Source organism: Nicrophorus vespilloides, unplaced genomic scaffold, assembly GCF_001412225.1.
Source record: "Nicrophorus vespilloides isolate i.1.1-1 unplaced genomic scaffold, Nicve_v1.0, whole genome shotgun sequence".
NCBI lineage: Eukaryota > Metazoa > Arthropoda > Insecta > Coleoptera > Silphidae > Nicrophorus > Nicrophorus vespilloides.
The window spans coordinates 1247919-1267830 of record NW_017100112.1 but is presented as its reverse complement, the minus strand read 5'-3'; the positions used below and the strand labels follow the sequence as shown (position 1 = coordinate 1267830).

The window sequence follows — 19912 nt, the reverse complement described above, 5'->3', positions numbered from 1 at the left end:
TCACTTTCGCGCAATATTTCATGGTTCAGATGATCCCCGATGCTTGTAGAGAGGATTTGCACTTCATGTTCGCGAGAAATAAAATAGATTTGTCGCCACAATGAAACGAATCCTCTCCAGTTTGTAGCTCGTAAATTACGGCCACTCGCGCACCGCGCCGAACCGGCCACCATCAAATTATGATAATCGCCTATTTATTATTTTCATACACGGAACAAACCCAAAACAAACCTTGTATTATGCCAGCCAGTGCATTCTCTAATTTATGGATTGGATTAGGTTCGGATCTGATTAACTCTCACGTGGTACAAACATTGAACTTGCATGCGCCATAAACCAAAGGACACCTCGCCGTGCCTCAGAGGTAAACGAGATTTAGGCGAGAAGATACCTACAACTCTTCTTGCTCACATTTCTATTGAAAGCAATCTTAGATTTAATTTGATGTTCACTTTCGAACTTGAATCTTCAATTACCATACATACTCTAAAACAATAATTTATCCTTCTTTATTACAATTACCATAATCTCATTTCAACAAAATATGAACATTTAATTTATGTCTTAAACTATAATGATATCCATGTTAAGAATTATTTCAAATTACCGATTTCCTCAAAATATTATCAAATTTGATATTAACAGAAAATTCCTAAAATTAAATATCAATACATAAGAAGAAAAAATTCTATAAATAAATTCTAACGTAAAATAAAAAAAATATATTAATAGGCTGGCCAAAGGGCTAACGACCAAGGTCTTTCCGCCCTAAATATATAAATTTTCGAAAATCTCACGTATTCAATGTAACTACCTAATTCATGAATTCAATGAGCCGTGTATCTGATTAACTTTATTGGAGCAAATGCTGTGCACTTCGTTCGACATAAACTAAGGTGTCCCAGTGGTAAAAGTAAACGAGGTTAAGGCGAGAAGATTTTTCACTCAGATTATTACATGTAACTCATTTGTTTCTTACACTACTAACTACTATGAACTTCTTTCTATCTCTGTTGGCCTTGTATGTTCAAAGCTGGTTCATGTTTACGATCCAATTTAAGATTTAATTTATTTTTTATACGTTAACAATGACAACTATCAAATAATTCATTCAATTAGTACATTGGATCTAAGTCCATATAAATATTACTTAGGTTAGATAATTATAGTTTAAACATTTGTTTTGTAAATACTGTATAGATTAGGTAAGAATAAAAATATAAATGTATATATTGTTTGGATGTTAATCCATGCAATGAACTTGTAAGAAGTAAATATATTTTTGACAAGTGTTTTAACTGTATTGTGTAGTTGTGGAAGAACATGTCTTGAGATGTGTGTATTTTGCACCATCCTTTTGGGCGCTAAGTATTATTTATACATTGGAGATTTATTTTGTTTATAAATTATGGAACGGTGGGGCCCTCGAGTGGAGGTTACAAGTTTATTAAGGAGTAATAAATATAAGCAATAAATAAAATGTATCCCAATTCTGTTGTTGATTTACACCGTCGAGTAGGTGGGCATGCGGGTGTAAACCACGGCGTGGGCCCCGGTCCACAATTACTCACAACATTATTATTATTTTTTCATTCTTCCATTCCTCTCCGTCCTCTTCCTCGTCATTCTTTCGCGCCGGTCCTGTCCTCCTTCATTTTCAACACTTCAATATTTCAGGGTGTGACCGCTCCGGGAAGGAAGAACCAAAGAACCACAAGACGCACAATGCGCTTTTGTCAATGGGACCACAATCGTAAACCAAAAATATAATAACCACGAGGACCGAAAGAAAAAGAAAGCAACAAAAACAAACAGAAAAAAAAAATGCGAAGAGAAGAACAAACATAAAGAGCAACAGAGACGGACGGTAAACAAATGGAATACAGATTACGATCGGGCTAAGGTTATAATTATTTTATTTTCAGTATTTCTTTTCTCTCGGCCGCTTTCAATAAACAAACAATGGATCGCATTGAGCGGGGGTAGGAGGACCATTATTACCAGATCCGCCGCGACAAGGAAACGAATTCATCGTGAAAAGCCGCCAATCGCCAGACTAAACATTAACAATTGTTGTGACAATGGGACCGTTGATGGTTAATTTGTATTGTTGACGAGGTGCTGGAAGGCAAAAAGGGGTTGCGCCCCGTGTTTACAACCGAATTACGCAACCCCACGCCTGTCCGTGTTCACTGGCTATCCACCAACCCTCTATCGCTCTCACTCGCTCTCTTTCACCCTCTATCCATGTCCATCTCTCTCGCACCCGTCAACTTCAAACTGGGATTAGAAAGGGACGCCTACGTCCCCGGGACATGCATGCCTCATTACACCCACAGTTCCGTACGCAAAAAAAGCGAATCCTAAATAAAACCAACCCCTTTTCATACAACGACACCATTTTTTCGAATTGATCATTCCAACCTACCCACAAAGGCGCACAGCTGTACACGCAACGCTGTATTCAAACACTAATTATTTACAATCAAATTAAAATGACATTTCTATATGGGATTTTTTTCCAATTCGCATTTCAGCACACAATCAGTCACGCCCTGATCATATCTACCATTCAAAGAATAACAGCGAAACAAAAATATTCTACAGGCAAGTAATTTATTGTAACATTTTCAAACCTCCTATCATCCATCATAACGTAAATAATTCATTGCATTTTTTTGTAATTTGAAAATATTATTGAGAATATTACTATTGCGATACTTTCTATACAAAACGCCCGAGCTTTAAAATGATAGTTCTTTTTTATTAGAAATTTAATGATAGTAATCGGAATGCAGTTGGGTAGAACTAAGTATGATGGTATATTGTTAAATCAATAGGAAACAATGAACCAAAGTAAAGTTTCAATTAAGAAACATGCACACAGACACGCCATATGTTCCAAAAAGCAAATTATATACCTGTATAATCTCAAATAATAACACTTGAAGCTAAATATTACAGCACTTTTTGTCTTATACTTTTTTAACTGTTAAATTTTTTATCTACATTATTAGTTTATAATTTTATAATAGGTTTAAACAACAAACTTGACAAATTTCGTTTCGAAGCGACCAAAACTAGTATTAACCCCTTTTAAAAACAGGTTTTTATTTAAACCCCGAAACAAAATCTCAAATATTTTTCTGTTACATCTGCTAAAGTCAAAAATAATTATGTGTAAAATAAATTTTAAAATCTAATACAAACAAATTTTGAAACATAATATTCAAATAGATAGAGATATTAATATTGTAAATTATTTTCCTGAATTTTTCTTAGATTTAATTTAAATTCATAATGTTATTTTTGTAATGTTTGTGTGCAAAAATAATGCAATAAATTGTGTAATTTCCTTTAGAAATGAGTATGTTAGTTTGATTATTATTTCGAAGAAATATTAAGTCATAAATTTTAAGTAGATGAAATTTATACGAAACGGGTTATAATAATAATGCAATTAAGAGCAATTAATTTTTATTAATACGTCGAGTCCCAGTGTTTCCCAGCAGTAATTGCTTGTTCCGATTTGTAAATGATTTATTTAACGACACATGAATTTCACATCTCGACAGGATCTTTACGAAGACGTCAGCAGTGAAGAAGAGGACGGTTGAAAGGAACGTAAATAAATAAATAAATAAAGAGTGTTTTATTGCCGGATTTAATATTTAATGCGGCATATAAAAGCATTTAAACTTACAAAAATGTGATATTAACTGAAAAAGCGTGTATTTTTTAGGAATTTATTCGTGAAATAATAAATGGCATTTTCTGATGATTCAGGAAGTTGTAGGTTTGGGTAATTAAGAAGAATCTATAGTACGATGTTCTGATGAGATTCTCGTTTTGGAGGATGTCTCTCAGACGATGCTGATAGTGAAGAAACATCGGAGGACGAGGAAAAAGGTCAATGTGTTTCTATGAGAGAGGTGAGAAGGAGGGGATGATGAGAGAAGATGAGAGGAGGAAAAAAAAAGATTTATTGATTCTTTAAAAAGGCCATCGGAGAGGATCGCACGACACCTGCTTTGAATAAAAGTTTTTCGTGTCGCAGCGCCAATAAACTAATCCGAGCGTTTAGTAAAAGATAATTATCATATATCATGCGGAGATGTTGCGTTATCTACCGGTCTAAATGTAATAAAACAGTCGGAGGAGTCGGAATCCTTACGGACGAGACTCGAGGAGTCCGCGCCGTGGCTTTTTTGACCCGCCGTTTGACCATAAGTTCAGTGGGTCAAAGAGGCGCAGAGAGTAAATGAGGAAAGGTCAAGGCTGTTCGAACACAGCACACAGCATAAGTACACACATACATAAATACCTATGACGATGAGGGAACGCGCGTGTGTATGCGTTTCTGCCCATCAAGGTCATGGGTTTCGCGCCGCGACTCTGATTAGGAGGAGGATAATAGTACCATTTTTTTTTATATATATATATGGTCAAATTGCCGCCCATTAAGCGGTGGACAAATTGAGAATATGGGAACTCGATACCCAAGTCACGGGTGAGAGTGTTCGTAATGGAGGTGTTGGTAATTTCATTTATATAAATATGGACACCGGCCGCTAAAATTGGACTCCTTTTATCGTCTGCGAACTCCGATAAGGAATATCGAGGGTCTCCACTACCTTAATCATACTTCCATCATATTTCGCAATCACACCGCCCGAATTCTTCAACCTTCTAATAATTTTATCATTAAGCAATTATGCTTATAACCCACATCCATCTGAAACATACCTTACTATTCACAACTTGATACAATCATCATCCTATAGAAGCGAAAGAATACACAATTGTGAACATTTTTTTATACACATATAACAGCGTAAGGTAAATCAATGAACTGTTTCATAACAAATAATTTAAATAAATTATACGCTTGTTTGGAGTTACGGTACAACTCCATTAGCTTTCAAACAGCAATAATTAAAAGTCACATTTAGAATTGTATAATATAAAGAATACTTTATTTGTATATAATATATTAAACAATTTCTAATAATAACAACATTTAGCGCAAATTGCATTTTTTTTTGTATTTATTTATTTTTCAAATAAAATAGACATGAAATTTAAATAATAATTATTTGATTTTACTATGTGCGAATCTTCGAAGATTTGAATGTAACTGAGGGTATTCGTTTGAATAAAGTTGAGAAAGTGAGGTAAAATACCCTCGACTAATGTGTATTTAAAGTTAAGTTTTGCGAGATGAGTATGAAGATTGGAGAGATGTCTAGGTTTGTATAGGAGAGAGAGAGAAGAAGAGAGAAGGCGCGCGTGAAGTTTGCCCCCGGAAAGTTGGCTTGATAAATAGATGTGAAAACAAGAGCTTTCACTGTTTGTTCATCAGTGTATTCATCCCACATAGCTTTAAAGAAGATGTACCAGGGGCTCCACTCTCGGTTCATTCATGCCTGGGCCGCTCATGCATATGTATGAAATACACCGGAGCATCAGCATCAGATCAGCCGATGGAGGCAGCAGAAGCAGCAACGGCATCATGGGTCTCCTCTCCTCTGCCTTCTGCTCTGACCAGGCCGACTCTGCCTGTCTGCCAGTAGTAGTACGTGAAGATTGTAATATATTCATATATTCACTAATATGCGATATTGATTTCATTATGGTAATCTCCGATCATTATCTTGACACACACACACAACACTCGAGTCGAATCTCGATCCACTCTTCTGCTCATCATTGGCACCCAATCGCCAATACCAATCACATTTTATCACCTTTATCACGAGAGGCCAATTCCACAACAAATTTTATAGAGTCCAATAAATCGGCGAAATCGTATTGTGAAATCATCGAACAGACACACACGACTCCCAGATGCACTACAATTGATAATTAGCATTCACTTAGTTCGAAGACTAAATACTGCGATAAGTCCGCAATTTAATAAACAAGAATGTTAACAGAAATTCGATAAAATCACATTTGCTCTCAATTCAAAATCGAATCAATATAAAATTTAAGAGAAAATGATCATAATAATAAGTTAATAATATTATAATTTATGTACGAGTTTCGTTCATGTTAACATTATGTACACCCAACTACACTTGATATTTTATTCATAGCGTTGAAGAAGAAGAAAAGAATCCAACGAGTAATAATACATGCTCTTTCCAATCATTCAATGCAAATACTCTCCCATTTGTTCTCCTCCTTTGCGACTCTACGCTTTAAATTTCATTCGGCCCCAAAATTTGAAAACAATGTAACGAATAAATAAAACAAAAAGAAAAACTGAAGTGGAATAACGCACATTATAAACGTTGCTCATCTTTTCAATTGGTCATAGCTAAATAAATATAATTAATAAAACTTTCATCAGAAATATATAGTTAAAATTTGTTAATATTTAAAAATATTACAATCTGACGATAAAATAATTTAAATTACCTTTAAAAATAAATAAATATGATTGTAGAGTATCTTTTCCATAGTATATACAGAATATTCAAATAAGAACTATTTTTTTTCTTTCTACAATATTAGAATTTTTGGAATTGCAAACTTTCAAATCTTCTATTTCTACATTTTTATACGCATTTTTTTTATATTCTCGACATAGATATTTTTATCTTCTAAATTGTGTTATTAGTTTTCGGTGCTCGAAGAGTGGTTTAAAGTATTTCAAAATAATTCTGCTACCAAAGGAAACGACGTGATTCAACAGTTATATTCCGACGAGGTAAGATTTACACCATTATTTTTTATTACAACGTTCGGCGGATAAAACACGCAAAGATCTAAAGTGGAGAAGCTATAATAGAACATGTTAAATTCCGAGAAAAATATTAAGATACATCTCGATTTGAAGATGAATCCTTATGATAGATGGATATTGGTTTTCTAGCTCGTTTTCTTACTATACCGGTATAATAATCTCATACATTATTTAAATTAATTACGTTTTTTATGTTATAGTCAACCTTCTTTGAGATGGATAAATAAGCGAGTGTTGCAAAATAATTATTATTAATTTAGAGTTAATGATGTAGAAAAATGATTGGAAAAAATAATTATTTTACTTAAATAAAAAACATAAATTTTACATGACACATTGAAAACACACCAGAAATAAATATGCTTAAACAATAATTATGAAATTAATAATTTGAAAGAAATTATTAAAAATATAACAATTTTAGTATTATTTTAATTTAAACTCAGGAAATGTAATCTTAATAAACAATATATTGATAAAATCACCTCGAAACTCATGTTTGCTTTGATCCTAGAGTCATTTTCAGAAGTAATACTTTGTTGCATGCAATTGTTGTTTGAGTAATTTTGGAGATAATTGTTTAAATAAACTGAGGATTTCCGAAAACCGGGAAAAGATGGAAAAAAGTATAAAACAATTTGAATAATGCGGAGTTCGATGAAGAGATGGAGCGCAAATGTATTAAATAAAGAACATAAAACGTGGGTTTATAGATGTGACAGTCGCTGGTGTTTGCCGTTGGATGTGTACATTGGCAAACAATGCTAAGTGTGAAAATTAACACGGGCTTCAATTCTATGGAATTCTATTTGAGCAAATATACAGTGGCTTCGTGCACGCACCTGTCTCTTCACGGCGAGGAAAAACGGTGGAGGAAAAGGAAACAAAAGAAGAAGGAAAAAATAAATAAATAAATATCACTACCACATTCTTCCACCGCGGCAAATTACCCGAACGGGGAAGCAAAGAACGCAGGGCAGAGAGATCGATGAGCGAAGGAGAAGAGGCTGAGGAACAAATTACGTTTTAAAAAAGCCCCGGTATTTGTTAAAAGTTTTCGATGCGCGCTTTACGACCTAGTAAGACCACCTGTCTTTGAAGTTCCAGGACACACACTCTCTCGCGCTGCTCACAGTTCCGAATGGATTCCCTCCCCGTTGGTATCCTTGAACACCTCTCTCTTTGTTTGTGTTTGCTTTATTTGCTCGTCCCTTCTTTGTCGCTCTCTTGGGCCTCGATCCAAGAAGTGAGCAGCATCCGAGGAGATCTAGAGGAGCGAAGTAAAAAGCTATATGGAGACACTTGCAAAATCGTAAGTAACTGCTGGCGGTGCAGAAAGAGAGGCTAATTAAATTCCTATTCGCTGGCACAGCCCGTAGAGAGTTAGTAAGTAGTCCTCGAGAGATAATAACTAAGTCGCCTTTAATATTTATCTGCACCGCCTCCTTCGCGTCCCGCGAACCTCAATCAATCAAGTGTCCAATTATTATATAACCGGGGCTCCGGAGCCTTAAGTGCCCATTCACGATTCACGGCTACCGGAATGAATCTATACGTCTGTTCAATGTGCTATGTACAACAAACTCCATTCGCTCTCCTTCAACCGCATCCATCATCCTTCCATCCATCCATAGAGAACATCCTCACCTGAATTAGGCTATGAACAATCCGTGAGAGCCGTAACCTATGCACGGGATGCACATAGAAACAGATGGATACGACGCACGTAACATATTTACGTTTCGACGGCGATAAAAGTCCCACTAAAAACGATAAAGCATTCCACAAATTGCATCGTAAATTTACAATTGATGCACTTAAATTCAATGCATTTTAAAATCATCTCTGCCGCCGCCTCCGGACACAACAGCAGAAATAAAAAGTGTACGCGATCTCTGCCCATTTGCCAAATTGCGCAATAAATATTTTAACGTCAATTGTCAAATTAGAGCGCAATTAGTCGAGAACGCAATTGCCTCCCCGCGTACAAACAACCTCTTGGATGCACACATCGTGTATGTGTTTCCTTCTCTCCGTAAGCCTTCATTCTCTATGCATGGTCCTCAATTTGGAACGATAAATAGACAAAAATCCTGGTTAAGTGAAGTTAATGAACATTTGACGCTTTTTAATTAATCATTTGTGTTGGCGCCTCCCAGGATCATCTGCAGCTGTTCACCATTTTAAACTTATTTAGGCTCATTCCGTTGTTACTGTTAACTAAAAAAATGTACAATTAGCTATCCTAAAACATGTACATCTCTTAATTATTGTAAAGTTAAGCATGAATAGTTGATTGGTACTATAATTTACTATAAATAAATAAATTAATATCAAATATACACTAAATCCTATAAACTTCTTTAAAACACCTAATTCACAATTACCATATAAATACTATTATAGACTTACCTATCTTAAATATTTACTGGTAACAACTTCATCATCCTTTTTAATGTAATTTACCTTTATAAACACGATGCCCTACAATTTTCTTTCAAGTCTATCTTATACACTATGTAGGTACCTTTTTTATACATCTTCACCTGTCCATATTATATTTCCTTTATCATGTCCAGTACATTTTTTTCTGTATTGCATCTGCCCTAGTTTGATAATTAAAATACTCAAAACTCAATTATTTATTAATTTTATTGTTTTCACATTGACATCCAATTAATACAAATATCCATTTATTTACTCTGAACTTACAATTATACTAATTAATAAAAACTTTTACTATACCTGCTTTTATACTAAAATTGTTATGATGAAAACTATTGAAAAACATTTGTTTTAATGAGTTAAAATCATGAATATGATGTGTATCAAAAACTTGTTTCATTTAGCAAGAGATGAAATTTGCATATAATTCTCTTCCATGACATTTCAAAAGTATATTTTAAATTGTTTAAAACATTTGTTATCAAAAGTTCAACAATGAATACTATACAAAAAAGGAAATGCAAAACAATTAGGTTGGTCAACATTTTTGGAGTATGCACTTTCGCGGATCACACAAGGCTTCTCCACACAATTTCGACACGTCACATATGTCTATATAAGTAAAAACCATTAATAAAAAATAAATATTACGCTACCGTGCGGAGTGAGTCTCTTTGCGCTCCACGCAAAAACTTCTACCTCCGAATGGTTTTATAACTTTGCAATGTAGAAATGTACACAATGATTCTGCACAAGAAGCCGAAGACTGAAAAATAAAATAAGTAGAAAAAAAGAGAAGAACGCGTTTAAATATTTGCATAACAAAAAAAATTAATCAATTAAACAAACAATGAGAAGTGCTTTTCTTGTTTATTTTTCTCTCTTCCACGTTTTGTCTCTCCTTTATTCTTTCCATCTGTAATGCTCATTCGAGTCGGTGTGCAAAGGAACGAAATAATAATTCGCCTACTGTGTTTTTGTTGTTCCATTCTTTATAATATCAAGAGTAGGAAGCGTCGCGTCTATGTCATGAGTCAGACTATTATTCTATAAATCCCGACGATTATCATTAGCGAGACGACGTCGACAAGAACACACTGCGACTGGCCTTTATGGACTGCTCAACTATTATTATGCACGAGGAGATTATAAACATTCAGAACACAAATTTTTCGAACCGCAAAAATACCGGGATTCCCGAAGCTATGCACTTCTGATGGCGTTATGCAACTTACGAGAATCGTGCAAAATATCTATTTTTGATATGATTGCATATTCAGATCACACGCTTCTGTAGTACAAGAATTTCATACTTTACATGCACACCAATTACTATTCAAGCAGTAAGCAATTTATTTTAGGGGAATGCATAAATGATTTGTTTATTCCGACACAAATTTAACAAAAAAAGAACATCCCGAACTTCAAGATAAAATCACATATTATTACTATTAGTAATAACATATTATGTATACTCGAAGGAAAGAAATCGAACAGTAATTAAATCGAATCGCAGGGAACTGGTTACGTAACTGTACTTCGTAACTTAATGAAGAGAGATTAATCTAATCCGAATTTATCTTTTTAGATTTACATCATCTACATGTCAAGTAGTTGCTATCGCAATTAGGAGTATTATGGTGTAGGAAAAATGAAAATAAAAAAGAAATATCAAGGACATTTCATTGCATTTACCTATACGAAAGCCACCTTGCAGAATCTATTTACGACGATGATAAATCTAAGATTTTTCCATCGAAAAAAAATAAATAAGATCACTTTAATGAAAAAAAAATATAGACTTGCATCTAATACTTCATTTTTAACAATTTTGTTTTATTTCATATATAAATCATAATGTAAACGTATTAAATCGAAATAGTCATATTTTGTTGAGGAAAATTACGGAGATGATTTATATACTCTATCTAAGTACACTAAATGATCTTGCAAATAACTAGAGATCATTAAAAACAGCAATTATAAATCAAGTAATCTTTATTGAAAATCTGTGAAATGTATTTATTTGATATAGACTTGAAGAATAGACAAAAAATATATAAGATTTCAGTGTTTGCGGTGTCTTCCGAGATTAGTAATAATTGATTCATGGTTAATATAAACTGAACGTGGGTATATCGCGAAGGTTTTAGGTACATATAAGGTCTTGCCTTTAAACAGGTATCTGCTAAAACAATCTTCCGGTTAACGTATAGTTAAAACTTATGAATGAATGATTCATTGCATTTAGGCACCAAAAACTAAGGCAACAATCACAAGATTATTTGCAAAGAATGAGAATTTTCGAATGTTTTTTAATAAACTATTTTTGAAGTAATTTCAACAATTGCGTAAAATCATGTTTTAGTGTATGTTTAAAGTGGAGGGAAGTAAAAAAAAAAAAGGAAACTCTTGTAATCCAATTATATTTTATATGTTGAGGAAATTGCGGGCTTCGGTGATTATTAGCATGTTTTTGACCGTTTCTAATTAGCGTTGCGAAATGCAATTAAACTTATTGTTGTTTTCTTTCCCATTTGATGCGAGTGCGCATTTCAATCGTTATTATGAGTAACGGTCGGTTGCATTAGCGGGAGGACTTTTTTAGAGACTTTATCCTTCAACAGCTACACGAATTTTTTGTTATTTTTCTTTTTTCATTTGTTGAACAACCTTTTTGTGGCCTCCTATGATCTCAGAAGTATATGTGTGTGCAACATACACAGACTAATAAATCACTGGATTTTCTTGACTCCAATAAATCATGGCTCTTTTATTAAGAGCAAAGAGCAAAATGAGCCAGAGGAGAAGGATCTTTAATTAACTGTTATTCCCGTGGTTACCTAACGTCGACGGAGACGACGATGATGATAGTAATAATAATGAGCATCGCGATGCTGGTGATAGTAAGAGGAAGGCTTCTTGTAACAATTAATTTTAAGATTTCGGAGTTGAAAGCGAGCCGTGGAGAAAAGGAGGAGGCCAGGACCAGATCTAGATCACGAGGGAGTCCCACGCACATACTGTCAACGTTAATCTCATTAAAATAATTTCGTAATTTCAAAACCGTTAACGAAAAAGAATGAACGAAATCTCGCGGTTCGCGCGGGGAGGACGAAGCACAAGAAGAAGACGCCGACGACGATGACGAGGAGGAGGAGGAAAAAAAAAGCGCGCGCGGTGAAGAAGGAAAGAAGAAAAAATGTGTATAAACGTTTAATACATTTCTATATAAAAAAAATGTTGCCTGCCTTGATCAGACCTTGGCACTCCCATCGCCAGGCTTCAAACATGTTGGCGTTTGTTTACTTCTCTATTGAAAAGTTATTGAGATAAAACTCCAAACTGACGTTTATGAATAGCCTCTTGCCTCACCAACACACACATAGCAACCGTCCGGCCAAACGGTCACCACGGAAAAATCCTTACAGAATTATCTCTCATCGATTGCAGTTACCACCGATCGTTTCCAGCAGATTCTGGCTCCGGGAAAACTGGCCACGTGCTGGAAAAATTATATATATATATAAGTTATATAATCTTGGACGTACACATGCACCGTCAGTATGCAACAGGCTATAATAAAAAAAAGTAATAACAAACTTGTTTTCTTTTTGTATCAATTAAGAACAGAAAAGAAGAATAACAGAAAACTTGTTGTTTAACTCGACGAGATTTAATCGGCTGCGCAAAATGAAAAACGGATTTTTTTTACTAATACCTTATTGCGATTGCAATTTTTTTGCAGCATCATATTTTAGAAAAATTGAATTAGTAGTTGACTTAAGTTTTATGATTTTACTTTTGCAACTAGTATATTTATTCCATATATGTATTATTTGATATGTTGATTTTAATAAAGTCAACAATACTTTCAAGTAAATTGCATATTGCATGAAATTGGTATGTAATGTTATTAATTACTTTTTGACACTTTAAAAAGTTCATACAATTAATTTTCTTAATTCTTCATTTCATATTTCCATCTCGATTACATTAGTATATGACTGAACGTAGGTTGGATTAGTTTTTAGAATATGCAATAAAGACATATGTGGTTTTTAATAATACTAAAAATATATTATTATGACATTTCGTAATTAAACGAAAGGTAAATTCGATATTAACAAGACGTAAGAAAAAAAAACTTGTCTACATTCATTCATTTATCAAAAACTAATAGTTTCTTATGTAACAGCAACATCCTGAATTCGTGGAAACGTTCATTGGCAGCCGTAACAGAAAAAAAAAACGTAGAGTGAAAGAAGGATATACACACATACACTCCTCAGCAGGATCCTTTTTGAATAAACGTCTGTGGCACGATAATGTTTTAAGTGTCGAGTGGTAAGAACGGAAGTTGTGTTTTGGCCGCGGCGGTGTCCAAGTGACATGCATATATCCATCAACTTCCGCTAGAAAACCTTGGCTGAATACTAATTGATTATCTACACCGTGGTTAAGGTCTTATCTGGAAGCCTTTTTTCTACCATTTTCTGGAGCCCCGAAGCGCATACAAATTATCTTCCGCGTATTACAAACCGACAAGAGGAGACAAAAAAAAATGTACATTACATTCAAAGGCACAACTTCCAACCCTTCGCTTTCTTCCCCCGTTGATAATTAATCAAGGGACATCACGGGAATACATATATTTTCTTCAGATAATTTTACAAACAAAACAAGGAAGAGAAACAATATTTGTCCAGTTGAATATAAATAGTAAAGCTCGCTGTAAAAACTGTGATAAGGTTTTTGGGGGACGGGTTGTATCCTCCTTTCTATTCTGTTTGAATTGAATATTATATGTTTGTCTTCTTCAGAGGTTTCAGCGATGGCTTTTGAAATCTCTATCCGGTCTTTGTTCGACATTATTTTTCTTGCGTCGCGTTATCTGTCGTGTGAGGCCGGACCATTTGTATCTTTCCTATGCACAAACGCTTCCTATCGCTACCATCTCATCCACGCAGCCCATCTGTCCTCCTCCTCCTTCGCGTCTTCCACATCCTCAGACGATCACGAAAATTACTATTTCACACGACCATAAATGCTCATTTATCTTTAAACAAGACCATAAAAACCATCCATTTCACCGTCACAACCACAATAAAACCCTCAACCTATAAGTTAAGTGGATGAAGTAGTTCACCAATTAATTATTTTGAGAAGAAAATCCAAACATCAAACATCACTAAATATATGTTACCAATGTTATGACAACCTACGAATCCGAACATCACAAACAATTCAGACATCAATCATCGAAAGCAAAAGCACATGTTCGCTTCGGAAAGCGGAGAGTTGTAAAAGGAACTTACGTTGTTCATTTACAAAACAACAACAAGCAACAATGTTGTCGTAACTCTTCTATTTCACTTTTTTTCCATTGCACGTTCGGTTTTTTCTATCGTATCATGTTTGCACCCAGTTGAAGAGTTTATTTAAATGAATCGCACTCGGAATTTATGCAAATTTGGCGAATTAATCAAAGCGAAACGCTCGGTCGACGTCAATCAAATCGGACATAATTGTTCTTGGCGTAAAAAGAGAGCGCAATGCTCACATTCCCAATTTATTATTGTTCTCGACGTGCACTTTTTTTTACTTCAAAATAAATTTCGGTAATACTCTAACTCAATTACTACAAAATATAATAAAAAATATCCTAATAGAATCTCTAATAATCAACAAATAATTATATTTGGATAAAATACACTGAAATTTGCCATCTAATTATTTTCATTTGTTACGCAATTCGAAGCATATTGGGAATGCTGCCTGCCTTCTCGATTCCGCATCAATTAGGCTCAGAGAAACGGCAATGGGACAACTTCAATTAGAGAGATAAATTTCTAGCGAGTTATTCAAATTGCACTGTTGGAAATTTATTTGATTGCACTTTAATGCAATTATTCCTAATCGAATCTTTAATTTCGCACAAATCTATTGTGCAAAAATAAATACATTCAAACGTTATAAATTAGTTTAAATGTTCCTATTTAATTAGACTGTTAATTGTGGACACAAAATACAAACTTATTTTATTAAATCCTTGTTTTGTAAACTATTAATTGGATAAATCCTACTGGAATATATTTAATTCTATAAATATGGTAATTTATAATTAACTACATTGATTGATTATTAAAAAAAACAAACATGTTACGTAGCAAAAATTTTGAAGAAAGAAATAATAAGAATTGGAATGAAATTTTTTTAAAGTAAACAAAAACTTTAGTAAAATTTTGCAAATCCATGGGTGCTCTAGATTTAATTAAGCTTAAGGTTAATTATGCCATAAGACTGGGGGACACGTCGGTGACCTTAACTTTAAGATTCCAAATCAAATTGATATCTTCATATAATCCTTATTCGGATTATTGGATAACTCTCGCTGCGACGTTTGTTTATTGTTATAAAGATATTTTGTCTAATGAGCAATGATTCGTAATATCGGAACGAACTGAGTAGAAATTAAGACGGATATCATTTGAAATCTTGAAATTATAGATCTTGACAGCTGCCAATCAGCCAGGTGGGTCGGTGGTTATTATATCGTTACATTTTTTTTTGTCGGAAGAACCGTGACATTCCATGCAGTACTAACTTTTCAAGAACGCAGACCGTGCATGAGTATATTTATTTAATAGTTGCTAAATACAGTACTTAACCTTTTAAATCATACTCAAATCATTTCTCTTTCCATCTCGATAATTTTTCATTACGATAGAAACTTATATCCTACTTCTCATTAAATACAGTTTTTTAAATTATATTCAAGGAAATTTAAGAAAACTTAAGTAAAAACTAGTAACAATCTTCTAAGAAAGTAAGAATTAATATAAGTTTAAATACTTTGTATTTTTATTTGATAAATTTCTATTTTTCTAATAAATAAATTAGGATGATTTAGGATTTAATGAAAATATTTACTTAGTAAATCAAAGCCGAAGGTCTTATTCATGGTCAATTGGTATTTAATAGAAGAACTACTGTAAAAGTTATAAATTTGTTTTCTTTTTCCAAACTGAAGGTGTTTCAAAGCTACTTTCATAAATTAAACGAAAAATAAAATAAAGAATATCCTTTTTTGTGTCCTTGGTAAAGTCAAAATTAAGGAATTTTTAGTTTCTCGTCTATAACGATCTTCGGCATTATCATCATCATCTTTACGATGGAAGCAAAAGGTTACACGAAATAAATTGTCTGCGTTCGTAAAAATTTCATAATTTTCAAAAATCGCGTTAAATCATTCGAATGCTTCTTTATTCTGCCGCGTCGCAATAAAAGTTTGTTTCGAAATCCGCAGCAAAGCGAGATTTAACATATAAAAAAAAAACAAGATTAATGCGAATGCAACGCCGTTTCCATGTTGTTCTCAGATAAATTTGCAAAAATTTCGACTATGTTCGATCGAATAATAAATACGTTGTACACGATGTTTTTGCTAGTATTTAGGATCGATTTGGAAATAGTTTCGATTAATCAAATCGTTCGGATAAAAACTTCTGTCCTTATATCGAATTACAACTTATAGATGTACGTTTTAAGCATATTAAATTATGCAATTGGAATGAAACTTTTTATAAAATTTTAATTAGCAGATCGTTAAATGAATGGAAAAGCTGATCGGAATATGTTTAGAAAATAAAAATAAATAATCCTAATGTTGTTGTTATTATTACACGCCGCATTCATATTAAACCCGAGCGTTAGAAAATGACTATGCAAATTATTATAATTACATTTATTACACCTGCAATTAGTGAATTGATTTATGACGGAATTATATAAAACGCTGACACCGTAGGTAACAGATACGAAAACAAAATTACTGGATGCATGAAAGGAACAAGCAAATCTGAAGCATATTCATTCTTCTCGTTCTTTTTATTCTTATATTTTTTTTATCGTCTTCGTCGATAAGTTTTTAATTGAAAAAGAGAGTAGAATCGGATCCGATCTCGCCTCGCCGTGTACTTGATCAAGGTCTAGGTGGCATTGAGACCACGTGGTCTCGACACCCGCTAGATGGTGACATTTGCAAGAAACGCGCGGACATGTTTTTCGTTTCCTCCGTTCGAAGAAGAAGAAGGAAAAATCGCTGTTAATTAATTTAATCGCATTCGAAATAGCAATTGAAATACGCGCACGTATTTAAATCAGATATTTTACTGCCCACGCCAAATTACGTTCACAATATCCCTTCATATTATCCTTCAGGACTCAATAATTACATTTTTTTTTGTTAATTAAAAATTGAAGAAAAAAATATGTAAGAGAGACGACCGCAGCGAGGATGAAACAAAGAACTGAAATTTGCATTTCAATCTGGGGGAATTATTCTCTTACGTCTTTTTTTTTTACTTCTTATTTTGCATTTTTTTTTTTCATTTTACCCAGGAAGGAGAGAAGATGAAGGAAATTGAAGTTGTAAGGGGGAAAGAAAGACGGAATGTTAGTCGAAGAACACAATTGAATTGTTACACATTTTATCAATTGCTGCACGCAACTTGTGGGAGTGTCTGAAATACACTTGAATGAATAATATATATACATACATACACAAATACAATTAAATGAAGACGGTGATGGTGTTTCCCACTAAGATTCTTTTCACTAATGAAAATAAAATGCGTCACGCACTTTTCTTCTCCGCTTGATTTATTCGCTTCAAGTCAATCGCTATTTTACTCTTTCTCTCTCAATGACATCATTCGAAACCGCATTCTTATAATTATTTGTAACTGTTTTCGACTATACCTTATGCGCGTTTCCACTTGTACTTCATTTATGATATATTTGTTATGACTAATTTTTATTATGGCTTCATTAATCCTCGTCAGAATCTCGTTTGTAAAAATATCTTTGATTCACGCTTTATGCGGAAAATGTCTTTATGACGAGAATACGTTTACCAGGAAATTTAGTCCATCGATTAATCAAGATACAATAATTATTGCAATCGCATAAATAATATATCTTTTCATTAATTTTTCTTTTTCTTTATAGATTTATTACCTATCAACACGTGTTTACTTTTACATTAAGTATAGAAATCACTGATTATTAAAAGTTTGTTTCATATTGCGGGTAAAAAAATACAAAATAATTAGTAAAAAATATCGTTATCTCTCGCGAAAAGTCTAATAACCATATGCAAATTCTATACAAATAATGAATATTTATTAATTGATTAATTTAATGAATGCACAAACGTCCTTATTATGAATATTCCTATTTTTCAGAATTAAGTATAAAAATAACAAAAATTAATGATGGTCTTAATAAGCATTTATTTTTTGGAAAAAAGTTCTGAATTTATTTGTAAACTATAGTTAACCCTCGTTTTACGCTGGGTCAATTTAAGCCGATCATATTTCGTAATTACTTTTCATTCAATTTTATATACAACAATACCTCTCATAGTGCAGCTTCGATCAGTCCGGATTCACTCTGGTGTTACATTCTAAATAAACTATTACTATTTTTATACATAAACTATCGTTTATTTTATTTAATTTAAACAGAATAAAAATAGTCTGACTATATTTAGATCCTCGATTAGTTCGGTTTCAAACAATTGAAAACAAATTCATATAAAGTTTTCTTTTTTTTTGTTTGAAAAATTGTGTGAAAATGAAACAATCACAAAACTGTAAAAACAAAATGTATACATATTTTCCTTTATTTATTCATAATAATAAAAAAAAAAACGAAAATTTCACCAAATATTTATTTTCATTTCATATATATTTTATTTTTTCTGTTCAATTCTTCTGCCACCGTGCTTTTAATCAATTTAATTTTGTTTGGAAAATGCAATGAAAATAATAAAAACCGGGCGGACACATTTTTCCATTCAATTTCCTCCAACAAAAGGATCAATCAATCGGAATTAAATTAATGTTTGTTGTTGTTTCCACCCACGGTTTTTGTGTATTTTTGCTACAATTTTTTTTATTTGCTCGTTTCGAAATTTTTGCGGCCGCCGCTCCGACGAACACATTTTTGCTTTTTATTTTATAATTTAATAAACAAAAGCAGCACACATACACCAAAAAAAAAGGACACGCACACGCGAATACCGGGGTCACCGTCGACATGTCGATAGTGTCCAGGGGGATGCAGAGGTCGACTGACAAAAAAATGAAACACAATCAGCGATACATTTAAATGTAGATTTAAACAAAAAAAAATAGGAAATTCGCGAAAAATATATAATAAATTAAATAAATGTATAATTAATATATTTTCAAATAAATTTATGATAATTATTGTATTAAAATATATATTAATTTTATTTAAAATTTTATAAAAAATAATTATTAACTGTCTTAGCTGAAAGATTTCAAATACAACAATACCTCGTATAGTACGGATAATCGATTAAGCTAATATCCCGGTTTATAAATCGGACTAATTGAGGATGCAAATATAAAGGAAAAAAAGACAATCATTTAATTATAAAAAAATATTTTTCTTTTGCTCAAATGACATTTTGATATTTATAAATTTGCTAACCGGACTATAGTGATTCCGAAGCCGCACTATGCGAGATTATGCTATATAAGTGAAGATTATTTGAATTGATGTTTCTAAAATATTAATTCACTTATATATTTATTCATTTTTATTGACCCTAATTCGCTAAAATTTGATATATTTATTTAAAAGTTAGTATGTACTAACATTCATATCTTTACTTATATATAA

At 32.9% G+C, this 19912-nt stretch overlaps 1 protein-coding gene across 1 annotated transcript in view; it reads left to right on the top strand.

The window, feature by feature from the left end:
* The first annotated feature begins 6618 nt into the window (after positions 1-6618).
* Positions 6619-19912, top strand: part of LOC108568561 (cytochrome P450 6g1-like) — a 60149-nt gene continuing 46855 nt past the window's right edge. The window contains exon 1 of the mRNA XM_017929732.1: positions 6619-6715. The gene's annotated coding sequence lies outside the window, so the exon portion shown is untranslated. The remainder of the gene's footprint in view (positions 6716-19912) is intronic.